Source organism: Musca autumnalis, unplaced genomic scaffold (assembly GCF_047663935.1).
Source record: "Musca autumnalis isolate F117 unplaced genomic scaffold, ASM4766393v1 scaffold_5, whole genome shotgun sequence".
Lineage (NCBI taxonomy): Eukaryota > Metazoa > Arthropoda > Insecta > Diptera > Muscidae > Musca > Musca autumnalis.
The window spans coordinates 118,358,681-118,371,783 of record NW_027412088.1 but is presented as its reverse complement, the minus strand read 5'-3'; the positions used below and the strand labels follow the sequence as shown (position 1 = coordinate 118,371,783).

At 39.5% G+C, this 13,103-nt stretch overlaps 1 protein-coding gene across 20 annotated transcripts in view; it reads left to right on the top strand.

Moving 5' to 3' along the window:
* The window catches only part of LOC141387016 (uncharacterized), a 190,010-nt gene that overhangs the window by 110,924 nt on the left and 65,983 nt on the right, over positions 1–13,103 (top strand). The window lies entirely within an intron of this gene.

The following is a 13,103-nucleotide window of genomic DNA, read 5'->3' as shown; positions in this document are numbered from 1 at the left end:
CACATGATCGATTTGGTGAATTCCTAAACTTAGAGGAATCAAAAAAAAAAACATATGATTAGAAAACACTGTAAGAATTTATTTAATAAGGCAATACAATATTAACGGTTTCCAATTATCAGCTGTAGAATCATTTGTTGATATTGGCATTTTGATGGATCAAAAATTTAATTTTAATACAGTAATTTCTATTGTTAATAAAGCTCAGAGAGTCTTAGGGTTTATAAAAAGATGGGCCAAAGAATTTTCATATCCCTTTATAACAAAACCGCTATTTACGTCTCTTGTTAGACCTACATATATTAGAATACGGTTCTATTGTATGGGACCCTCAATACGCAATCTATTCCGATAAAATTGAATCAGTACATAAACAATTTTTGATTTTTGTATTCACGGTGCTCTTGAATCAAATTTAAATGGAAGGTGCTTACACCTGGGACGTTTTTGCGGATTCTGAAACTACAATGTTCATAGATGAGAAAAATCAAAAAACAAAAAATCGCCGGAGGGCTTTTTAAATAAATCGCGATTCAAGTTGACATTTTTAAGGGTTGTTTAGGTTTTCACGATTTTGCTTAGAAACCGCAAGTCCTATTAAAATGGGACTGAAGAAATTGTTGTAGCTGTGAAAATTCTCTACAGGATTGACGTTTATGATTTGTTCTCAGACTGTACCATTTCTAGAGATAAAGAAGCTCTGGGGCCTAATTATGTGAGTCGATTCGATCGAGAAATTACTCGTGAATTTGTTTTCGACACGATAAAGAAACGGCATTATAAGTCTCGATCGAAAACGTTTAAGCATTGTTATCGATTTTTTCGATAGTAACCGGTAATCGAACTGTGAAAACCGGTAATCGAACTGTGAAAGCCTATATTTTCTTTAATTAACATAATTATAGGTAGATGCCGAAAAAGTATTTATTTTAAAACAAAAACGAAAAAAGCATTATTATGAATGAAAAAATGTAAATTTTTGTGAAATTTTTTGAAAAATACTTTGAATAATAATTTCGGAATAAAGTTGTGGTAAGAAAATAAGAACATTATTAATGTTTGGAAATCCTTTTTTAAATTGTTGTGACATATTGCTAATGCATCTACCTTAATAAACGTACGGTTGTTTTGGCAGAATTATTAGAAACCGTAAGCTGCGTGTTTTAAAGTATAAATCATAAATTGATCAATTTAAAATGTATATTATATTTCTTCGCAGATTTCTACAAAGATTCAGGCTGACAAAAGAGGCTTTCCCTTATGTTCTTTCTTGTTTGGAATTTTCGTGCCAAAGTTCAAAATCTGTCCCCCCAATTTTGCAGTTGGCAGCAACGTTGTCCCTTTTGGGAAGTGGCGGTTTCCAATATACTGTGGGGAATGATTTCCTTTTAGGTCTGTGTCAGAGTGTTACATCAAAAATTGTTAAACATGTTAAACAATATTGTATTCTTAATTGGGGGCCCCGCGGCATTTAATTTAGATGCAAGTTGCTCCCATAAACGATTTGAATATGCCCGAGCTTCTGGACAACTAAATTTTCCTTTGGCCAAAGATGGGTGTTGGGACATGAATTCTGCCATAATCGCTTTTTGTTTAAAATTTATTCTGTTTACTTTTGTAGTCCTAAAAATAACAACTTCAATTTTGTTTTCATTGTTTTTCGCAGAAATACTTACATGTTCCACTTATTTCCTTAAACGACTGCAAACACAAATTTTCCTAAATTGAATACGAAAATTATTTTTGTTTCAGTTTTGCTATTATTTCTCAACACAATTGTTTATTCTTACTTTGTTCAGAAATCTTCACATTTATTAACTAATTTATCTGTTTTTTGCATAAACGAAAGCAAGATTCAATTTGCACATTACTTTTCTTGCATTTACTTTCCTTTTGCTTGTTTACGATTGGTAATGTAGCAACGAGAAATGTCTCGCAGAAAATTGATCGATAACTCGATAATTTTACTCGATACCGAATGTTATCATACCAACTATGGGTACTCTGTTCGAAAAAACTCGATATCGACTCACATAATTAGGCCCCTGAATACATGCTTTTTCGATTATGTTGAATTACCAGCAATATATTTTTTTCCTCTCAGTTCCAGTTTTGATTTTTTTATAAGGCTGGGAGCCTTTTTTTTGCAATTTTTGTTTTAATAATTTTAACTTACATTGTGAAATATATACATATCTATTTTGTCTTATCTCTTATCTGTAAGTAATTTGGTAATATGAAATAATGTTGTTGTTGTAACAGTTTGGCTGTCTCGTTTTCCCTGAAATTATTCATAAGATGGTAGTATGAATTAAGTTTGTACGTGTGCCGGTACTGTGTGGAGGGTGATTTGTGTGAGGATGGATAGGTTGTTATGTGTGTGGATGTTTGTGAGGGTGAGTTGGGATGTGATTGGGATTGTGCTGACGGGATTAGGCTGGGAGCTGCAGGAAATTATCCACTTCTACTGGCTTTAACCACAGATCTATGGGGCGTAGGTCTGTGGGTTGTGATGGGCATGCAAAAAGATGTTTTGTGTCGTGCGGTCCTTGTCTGCAATGAGGGCAGATATCTTCCACTCCTGGCATGATTCTAGTCTGGTAGGAATTTAGGATGGTTGACCAGCCTGATCTGAGCTGCGCTAAGATGGTTCTGGTTCTCCTGGGCAAGGAACGTTCGACCTCTGTTACCGCTGGTGGTTGACGGTTAAGGACGCGATTTGATTCATATTCGTTTACGGCTTGCTGGACTGCTTGAGTATGAATCTGTTTAAGCGATGCAACTAGTGACAGTCGGTCGATGTCAGGTGGAATGACATCCTGGATGTCTGGGCTGTACCGCTTAATGTCCTTCCGGATGTGTCAAGGGGGTGAATCCTGAACCACGATGTGGTGGTTGGGATGCGTGGGCTGATGACATGCCAGCAGGAACAGTCGAGAGAGCAACACGTTATGTTGCTTCACTGAAAGTATCCTTGCCTCCTGATGCAGATGATCCACACTCGTCATCTGGACACATCCGGTTGCGGTTCGCAGGGCATTGTTTTGCGTAGTCTGTAACCCATTCAATTGGGTGTCGCTAATGAAAGACGTCCATACGGGTGCAGCATAGTTAAGGACCGATCTGCTGACTGCTTTATAAGTGGCCAAAAGGATCTCCTTATCTTTGCCCCACGTGGTGCCCGAGATGGCTTTGAGCACCTTGTTCCGTTTCTGGACTGTGGACTTCAGGACTGATGCATGGCTGGCGAACGTAAGCATACTATCAAAGGTAACCCCTAGAATTTTTGGGTGCTGAACAGTTGGAATTGTCCCCTCTCCAATGTGTATGTTTAGTTGACGCCTCACCTCTTTAGGCAATGAAGTGAGGATTTATGTGGCGAGAGCTCTAAATTTCTTCCCTTGAGAAATGTGGTGACTGTGGCAATGTAGCTGTTTATTCGTTGCTCGAGTTCATCGACATCTTCTCCAGTGGCAAGTATGGTGCAATCGTCCACATACGTTATCAGTTTTACGCCTGCTGGAGGTGTAGGGAATTTAGATAAATAGAAGTTGAAGAGCAGGGGCGATATGACACCGCCTTGTGGAACACCCATTTTTAGTTTACGGCTCTTCGACTTCTTGCCTCTGAATTCTACATATGCCTGCCTGCCGTTGATGTAATTGCATAACCATCTCTTGGTTGTGTTAGGCAATGTAGAATCCAGGATGTCGCCAATAAGTATTGCATGATCAACAGTGTCGAAAGCTTTGGACAAATCCAAGGCCACGACTATGGTGCGATGGGCAGGTCTTTTGTGATTAAGTCCGTTTGCAATACTATTGACGACATCAGTAAGGGCAGTGGTGGTGCAGTGTGCTTTCCTAAAGCCATGCTGGTGTTGTGCAAGTTTAAGTTCTTCTGTCATATTTGGCAGCAGGAGGGATTCCAAAACCTTGGCCAGCGGTGACAGAAGGGGGATAGGTCTGTACGAGTCTCCTCGGCTGGCTGTCTTATCTGGTTTTGGTAGCGGGATGATCCTTGCGCTCTTCCATACCTCCGGAATCACTGACTGGTTGATGGAAAGTGTCATGATCTGTGCCAGGTAGCACTTTGCTGCCGGACCTATATGCTTTAGCATAAGCATCGAGATGCCATCTGGTCCTAAGGCCTTGGATGGCTTGGCCTTAATGATGGCTGCGCTTACGTCCTCTGGCGAAATTTGAGTGAAAGCTTCTTTTTTAAGATTCTTGGCTCTCCTGAGGACTGCCCTTTTGCCCCTGTTCTGCTCTGTTGGGTGGACCACAAATTGTTGACAGAACTTAAGCGCGCATTGTTTGGCATCCGATAAATCAGCACCTCCGAAATTTATCGCCATATTTCCTATGTTGGTTTTCGTTCCCGATAGACTCTTGATGGTGGCCCACAGCTTGTGCGAACCAGTTTCGCACTTGTCCAGATGCTTCAACCATATTTCCCTGCGATGCTGGTTTACGAGGTTATTAATTTCCTCCGTCAGGGCTGGTATTGTCGGGTCATCTGGCGTCGTCTGACGTAATGTATCCCTCTGTTCGGCCAGGTGTGCTGCGGGTGTTGGGAAATTGGGCCTCCATTTTGGAATTCTGCCTGATGGGATAAAGCGTTTTGCTGCCCGGAGTACTATATCTCTGAATTTACTCTCTCCCTTTCTGGCACATGTGGGGGGCGGCAACTGACTGATGGCATCGTCAATTCCATTCATAAAGCCAGGCCAGTTGGCTTTGTTATAATTTATGAATGTACGCTTTCCGGCTCCACAAAGTCGCTAGATTTCTTCACAGTTATAATTATCGGAATATGGTCCGATGCCATCGAAACACGGGTCTGCCAGGATGTGAAGGGCAGAAGCGACGAGCTGACTATGCTTATGTCAGGGGAGCTGGAACAATGAGCCGTGATTCGTGTGGGGAAATCATCGTTTATAGGGTAGAAATCCGATGAGTCTATCTGTTCAGCTATGGAATCGCCACGTCCGTCGGTTGGTAACTGGGAGAACCAGAGCTCATGATGAGCATTGAAGTCACCAAGGATTATTCGGTTATCGCCTACCAAAAGATGCTCTATGGATGGGCTGTAACCGGGCCTAAGGCTGTTGACAGGCGGAATGTAAATATTTATGACTTCCAGTTCTGTACCTTCCGTCAGAACTGAAATGGCCATGACTTCCATGATGTCATTGGCAGGATCCAAGGTGGGTAAGCTTATGAGTCTGTAACTCACGCTTCTCTCTATAATGAACGCGAGCCCCCCCGTGGCTTCTGACCCGATCCTTTCTAACGATGACATAGTTACCGTGACTAGATAACCTACACTCTGGTGGAATTTTGGTCTCCTGGATTGCGGCTATTATGATATTATTGAACATGAAATTAGTAATTTCCACAATTTTATTCCTGAGTCCGTTGCAGCTAAGCTGGAGCATCTGGAAAGATTGTGGAGCATGCTGTAAAGAGGTTGGGTTATTGCTGGAGTGGTTGTTATGGATGACAGTTGTGGTGGTTGCATGTGTTGTTGAAGGTGTATTGGTAGGAGGTGTACTTATTGAGTTGTGGGAGGTGCTGTGGAGGGGAGTAGTATGATTAGTAGGGGTTAGGCGTGTCGGGAGTATGATTGTGCTATTATTGGATTGTTGGGATATGATAGGTGATGAAGTGGAAGATGAGGTTGGAGACTGTGTAGGGAGGATGTTATTTTGTGGCGTAGAGGTTCGTTGCAGTGGTGCATTGGCTAAGTTGACATTCATTGTTTGCGTTGAGTTACGATGTGTTGCAGTGTAATGCGCTGTTGAGGTGGACGGACAGCAGCTTGCCACGAAGTTTCCATTCCACTGTCTATGAGAACTAAGTTCGGTGCATCTCCGCAGATGGCACCAATTCTTGCAGCCGTTACATTTAACAGACGCTATATTTCTGCGAATAACTTTGTGGCAAACTGAACATAACCATTGATCTGGCGGGTTCGGGGCGGAAGGTGTTGAGCGCCTAGTAATTATATTGAATGCAGAAGACCTACGCCGCTGACGTAAACAACAATTAGCCATGAACGTCTCTGTCCAATCCCTATGACTAGAGAGTCCAGAACACCGGCGCATATGACACCATTGTTTACAGCCATTGCAACGAACCTGAGTTAGATTTTGGTTTATTTTAGAGTGGCACACGGAACAGATCGTGACCTCGGTGTTATTGGGGCCAGGATTCTGTTCAATGCCAGCAATAATCAGCAGGATACTGAGCAAAGCTGCTGGCATGATTTGCTCACCTGCTGGAAAAACGGGTTGATACAGCTGTCGCTGAGTTGATCCCTGGCCGAGCGTTGCTCGGGTCGCTCCGGAACGTAGATCCGATCGTCGTGGGAGAGAAATAATGTTGTAGTTTCTTGCTGTGTTGCGATGCCAATTGGCCAATAGGCTTCTATCGCAACGTATAAATAAATAAATAATGGTAGATAGTATGGCAGGTGTCGATCTGCATTTTTTAGGTCCTTTCCAGGACTTATCTCAAGGTAAATATCTGGTCAATGGTGGATATGTCCGGTCAAACGCTGCACTTATAGGATCCAATTATTTCATTGACTATATGCTTTAGTCGTTCACACAATATATCAGATACTATCTTATATGCAATAGGGAGCAGACGTATGCCCCTGTAAATAGAGCACACTGTCTTGTCTCCCTTCTTGTGGACTCGACGTAGGATGGCTAACGTTCCAATCGTCGACTACGCGTTCTTCCTGCCATATGGTGCTTACTAGCTGATGCATACACCTTATCAGCGTATCGCAACCTGCTTTGAACAGTTTGGCTGGTAGGCCATTGGCTCCTGCTACCTTATTCTTAAGCCGGTTTATTGCTGTCTTTACCACATCCTGGCCGGGCGGTATACATTCAATATCATCTTCTGGGATAGGTTCTTTGGTATCTTCGTTGTTGTTCTAGCAGCATTTAACCCTACCAAACGCATAGGTTTAATGCTGGGTTGGCACCCGCTGGCCGAAACACTATGGTTCCGCGTCAATCCGGTACGAAGAACCCGCTGCCGTGGCATCTTCGTCGTCTTCGTTAGTATTGGATATCAACCAGGGTTTAAAAGCCAGCATCTAAAAACATTAGCATTAGCAGTACACCTCAACTGCTACACAATATTGACACACACAGCTAAATAAGCAACCGAACGCATATTTATTTTTGTACATTTTTACTTATTTCGTTTTTTACGCCTAATCTTTTTTGTGTTAGGCATAATCGACAACCACGCTACATATTTAGCAGAACGAATTAGTCCCGGGCCACACTAAGAGTACTTTCACTGAAATTTTGACATGAAAGTAAAAGAAAATGTAAAATAAAACGGTCTGTATGTTTCATACGAATATTGCAACCAAGCAAAATTGCAGAACACATGAAATCGTGTACACTAGTTTCTTGAAATGATGCATTTTTCCAAAAAAAATGCAAAGTTTCATGTCAAAATGTCATTGAAATTACTCTAGTGTGGCCCGGGACTTAGCTTACGAAGGTGGTTTTTTGATTAGAGTTGCCAACGCATTAATAAAAAAAGGTGTCATTTAATGTCAAAATGCCTCCATCATTTGGTCGAACCTAAAGAATACTAATTATTATTGTTTAAAAATAAAAAAATATATATATTGAACAGTTTCACCAAAAATTTACATGTACTTTGAACGAAAAAGTGGAATTAATTATATCTTGATTTTTAATGCATTACACTGGTAACCCTAATCTCAAAAAGAATTGTTTGCTGAAAACATGGCTAAGCCGTTGAAACTTTGTTGCTTAGAGGTAGTTTACACTATCTATCAATGTCATATGACACGAAATAAAAACATTCCATATCTATCACGCAGGCAATGTGGAGATGTAATTTTATTAGAATTTTGCTGGTGTGGACGCACAAAGTAAATGGCGTAAGGAAAATCCCCAATATTGCACATATTAGCGACTATATAATGATGGAAAATTTCATGTCATATGACATTTACATATAGTGTAAACTAATAAAATATGCCCGATGCTATTTTATTAACACTTCCGTTACACATGCCAGTGAATTGGTGCCAATTGAGTACATGTATTATACTCGAAAATGCCGAAAAAGTGTTCGACTGGCATGCAGTTTTCTTGTGTGTTTACACATGCCAGTGCAAGTTCAATTTCAAAATTATTTTAAGCCGCATTAACACACAAAAGTGCATTATAATTCAGATTTAAAACACAATTCACAACATATTTTATTACTTTTTATTTTATTTCGTTTTAAAAAGATTGTTTTCAATCATAAACATAATGAATCTGGTATTGCCGCCTTTTCAATATTGTATAATCCCAGAGGGGAAATTATTTTTCAACCTATATTTGCATGAAAAACATCAAAATTATGTCTTTACTAACCACTAATATATTGCAGCTACCAAGACGTATTACTTGTGTTTCCTAATCTTTTTGAAAATATGCATTAAATCTTTGCATTCTTAAAAGAAACAAAAATGTACATGGATTAAAAAATAGTCTCGGCAACTCTTTTTTCATTTTCGACATATCATTGGCAGCCAGCTCAAAATTTTGCTGGCATCCCAGCTAACATTTTTTTCCGAATTCGTTTCGAATTGAAAAAAATATCCGATTCTGATGCCGAATTCGTACCGAATTCGGTACGAAAGTTGTATGGACGTGGTCACCGAATTCGGAAAGAATTTATAAGGAAATTCTTAAAAAATATTATAGTTTCGCGACGAATTCCGCCCGTATTCGGAAGTAAATTCTTGGAAAATTCTGAGAAAAATTTAGATTTTCTGACAGAATTCGGTCCGAATTCGGAAGAAAATTCTGGAAAATTCGATGAAGAATTTAGATTTTCTTAAGAAAATCCGTCCGAATTCGGAAAGAAATTCTGGAAAAATTCGGAGAAAAGTTCAGATTTTCTGAAAAAATCGGAAACAATTCTGACGCTGACGCCACGTGTCGTACTGTACAAAACAAACCCTACTCAGAGACAATTTTCTTTCAATGTGCTATTTATGGAAGATTCTAATTTCAAACTTTCTAATGATTTTGCCTGTTGTTATCATTTTATGATTAACAGTAAACCAATATGCAGAAGTATACTTTCACATATATGTTGAAGCTATCAACACTAGCTTGAATTATTATATGTAGCATTTATATTAAAAAAATTTTAAAATTGTATATGCGAATTTTATGACCAGTCATATTGTTCTTCGACATCAAACGAAAAAAAATTCCCTTAGAAAATCCATTCGAAATCGAATCGGAACGAATTCGGAATGACGATTCTTAAGATTCTTTAGAAAATTTGCAGAGATTCTTAAAATAAACTTATAGAAAAACGGTCAAATTTCTAGGAAAATATTAGAGAAATCGGCCATAATTCTAAAAAATATTCTGAAAATCTAAGAAAAAATCTGATATCAGAGCCCTCGGAAAAAAATGTTAGCTGGGATGAAAAATCTAGTGCCAGTGGAGTAGACAATTCAAAAAATGTAATTGTGGTAGTAAAATATTGTGTATGTATTGAATTTTTCGATCTGTCACTGGCATGTGTAAAGGTTGGGTAAAGCGACAATATCAAATAGCATCAGTATCGCTAGCAATATTTTTGTGAAATTTGTTGCTACATGTTGCCGATGTTCATTGTTGCTAAACATATTTCGAAGAAATTTTAGCAGGCAAATCTGCAAATATTCGGTGCTTTTGCTAATATGGCGTTAGCATTTTAAACCCTGATATCACCAGTTTGGAAAAACGTTTTTTCCATATCCCAAGCACACTATCTGTATCAGTTACCAAATTACCTTGCTGGTCTCTATAGGAGGATGTGCCCCATTTTCATTTCTTTCCTTTTTCTGCGGAAAATACGTTTCTCCTCTCTTCTTTTCTCCCGAAACCTCTCTCGTGCGCTACGCGTTGCTACTGATTGTAAAGTAGCCCTTTATACCGCATTTTTCTTTTCGGTAGCAGCACGACACTCCTGATCATCATGGGTTTCTTGGTGGAGGTCTCTGATATCCAAGTATGGATTTTGCTGCTGTTTGCATGGAGTGGACAATATTTTGCCATTGTGCTTATATGTTATCGTGACGAAGAGTGCTTTCATTAAGCAATTGAGCTAGTTGAGTGGGCTAGTTGTGTTTGTAGCTTACGGATGTCCAACTTCCGTGTTGTGTCTGTTCGTGCTTTATTTGCAACGTTTAGACGGGTGCGTACCTTTGCTGTAACAAGGAAGTGGTCCGAGTCTATGTTTGCTCCTCGGAACGATCGTACATCCAACATGCTCGATGAATGTCTTCCAACTATCTCAACATGATCAGTTTGATTTCTTGTTCTTTGATCTGGAGACAGCCAAGTGTCCTTATGAATATCGAGATGCTTAAAACTGATACTGCTAACTATGAATCATGTTTTTGCCGCTGCGAAGTTTATCAGCCCCTTTCCATTGTCATATGTTTCACTGTGGAGACTAAATTTCCCGACTGCTGGCACAAAAATATTCTACTTTCTAATTTTGGATTAACCCCCCAGTTTTTGTAACTTGTTTTTGTTCGTTCGTCTATATTCGTAATAATTTAGGCATTCATAGCTCAGCCCCCAGGTGACATTCACATCTAATTTTTCGTATACCCGTTCCATATATCATTAAGGATTCCTCATTTAAAAATCAGCGCTCTACATTTGCGCTAAAGCGAGTAAATCGATCTACAAAATTTGACAATTCGTGTGAGAAGAATAAAAATTTTTACAAAAACTGGGGGTTAAAATCGACTAGAATAATTCTAATGTCATGGGCAGGACAATGGTCATATGTTGCTTCTAGGCGCTCGTTCGTCTTTGTCTTCGGTTGGAACATGAGCGCAGATAAAGCCAATGCTGAAGAAGTTTGCTTTTATCCGTATTGTAGGAAGTCTTTCATTCACTGGGGTGGAAACCTGATGTTTTAACCTCTTATCAACTACATATCCACAGCCAAACTCATGCTTTGTGTCAGTGCGTCACCTTTAGGTGTTGTTGTGACGTCTTTCCCAATCCATCGTATTTCCGGTATAGCAGTATATCGGCCTTCCAGGTGCAGATCCCCCGACCCGACGCCCAAACCCAAGTTTTAAACTTTCTTGTGGGTGAACGGGCGGCACATGTTAGCTCAATACCTTTAACGGGTGTTAAAGTCCACTCGAAATGAAAGAGGGAACAAGATAAGTCCTGGGCTTTGCCATGTTAAAGCCGGTCAGGGCCGTTCCTTAGTATCTTTCCTCCCATACGTCAAAATGTAAATTGTACGAGGTTGGCTCCTGTCCATAGGAGAAAGTCTCAAATCCCCGGCCGAAGGCCGGCTACATAAAAAAACTTACAATTTAAAAAAAATTTCAGATTTTTTCCGCCAACTGGTAGATTATTCAATTTGTTCCAAAACGCGAATATTTACCATAAACAATAGTTTTATTGTTTTCTTAAGTAGTCTTCAACATGATTTATACACTTTTTCATGCGCTCAAACAAATTTATCCACTCCGATTGAGACACCTCCAAATCGTGAACGCTTTTACTGCATCTTCTGACGATTACCGCTTTTTTGTGGATCATACGCAAAGTTCAATGATTCGTCACCTGGGATCATCTTATAAACTTCTTTTGAACCACAGCGATCGTATTGTTTTCGAAATTTCTTTCACCGATCCAAGAAGAAAAACTCATTTTGCGGCCATGTGGTGTTCATGCAATATCAAATGTTAGTTGGTGGAAGAAATGTCGGCTGACTTCATAAATGCAGTATGATGCGTCAAATGTCATCGTCGCGACTTCATAAATGCAGCATGTCTTTTTATTGACATCGTCGCGACTTCATAAATGTCACGCGACACATCACACTGCGCAGTAATTGCCGAATTTGTGCAGTGTTTCCAAGTGGACTGCACACCAATTGACATTTCTTTAGTACTGTTATGCCAACTGACATTTGCAAAGAAAGCAGGAAAAATACATAAGAAACTATTAGAAATGGCGGATTTGTGGTAATTATCCAATATAATAAATTCATTTTCAAAAAACGGAATTTTACAAAAAGTGAAGCAATGTGTGCGTTCATAAATGCAGCAAAATGACACGTCTCTTCCTTGACAATGTCAGTGTTGCCACACATATTTACTTCATCTTTTTATGATATTGTCATTTTTTGCAATGTAAATACTGCATTTATGAAGTCAGCCGTCCTGTCCAAAGATGCCTCTATTTCACGATATATAACATGGTGATCTTGCATTATCCGTTCACGCACGGCTTAATTTGTTTCTGGATGAACGGCCGTTTTTGGACGACCCCACAACACCCCTAGTGCCGGCCAGTATTCTTTTACAGTACTATGCGATGGTGCTTCATCGCCATACAAAGATTTAATTTCATCGATGCACTCTAGTCGTGATAATCCACATCGAAAGTTGTGAAAAATGATCGGACAAAAATGTTCCTAAGTAAATTCCATTTTTTCGCAGTGATTTTAAGTCTCTGTAAACAACTCAACACATGGCCGTATGTCAAACTGTCCCGAGTAGGTTTATGCTGAAAAATGTCAAACTTTTTTTATGGAAATGTCAAATGCCGCCTATTAACACGTAGTCATGATACAAAAAGTCCCAATTTACATTAGGCGAGTTTACTTGCGGCAATTGTCAGTTTGTAGGAGAGAGAGGTGAGGTATATGGTAACCCTTTGCCTCTCAACACCCTCTCTCACCCACAAACTGACAATTGCCGCAAGTAAACTCGCCTAATGTAAATTGGGACTAAGAAGGTAGCAGCAACTGCCGTTTTTGGTAACATAAGATGTCAAAATTTGACATAAATTCAATGCAATTGACACATTATGTTACCATCAGCAGGGCTGATAATACTACCTTCTTATTGTATCATCATGATACTATCATGCACGCAGTGTTGCCTAGGCCAGAAAGTTAACGAGCAGCCCTCGTAATGGTTTTTCAATTTAATAAAATATCTTAAATGAATAGACAACATAACTATTATTTACTCTTGGACTGTTCAAGATTATGGTCCTTTTA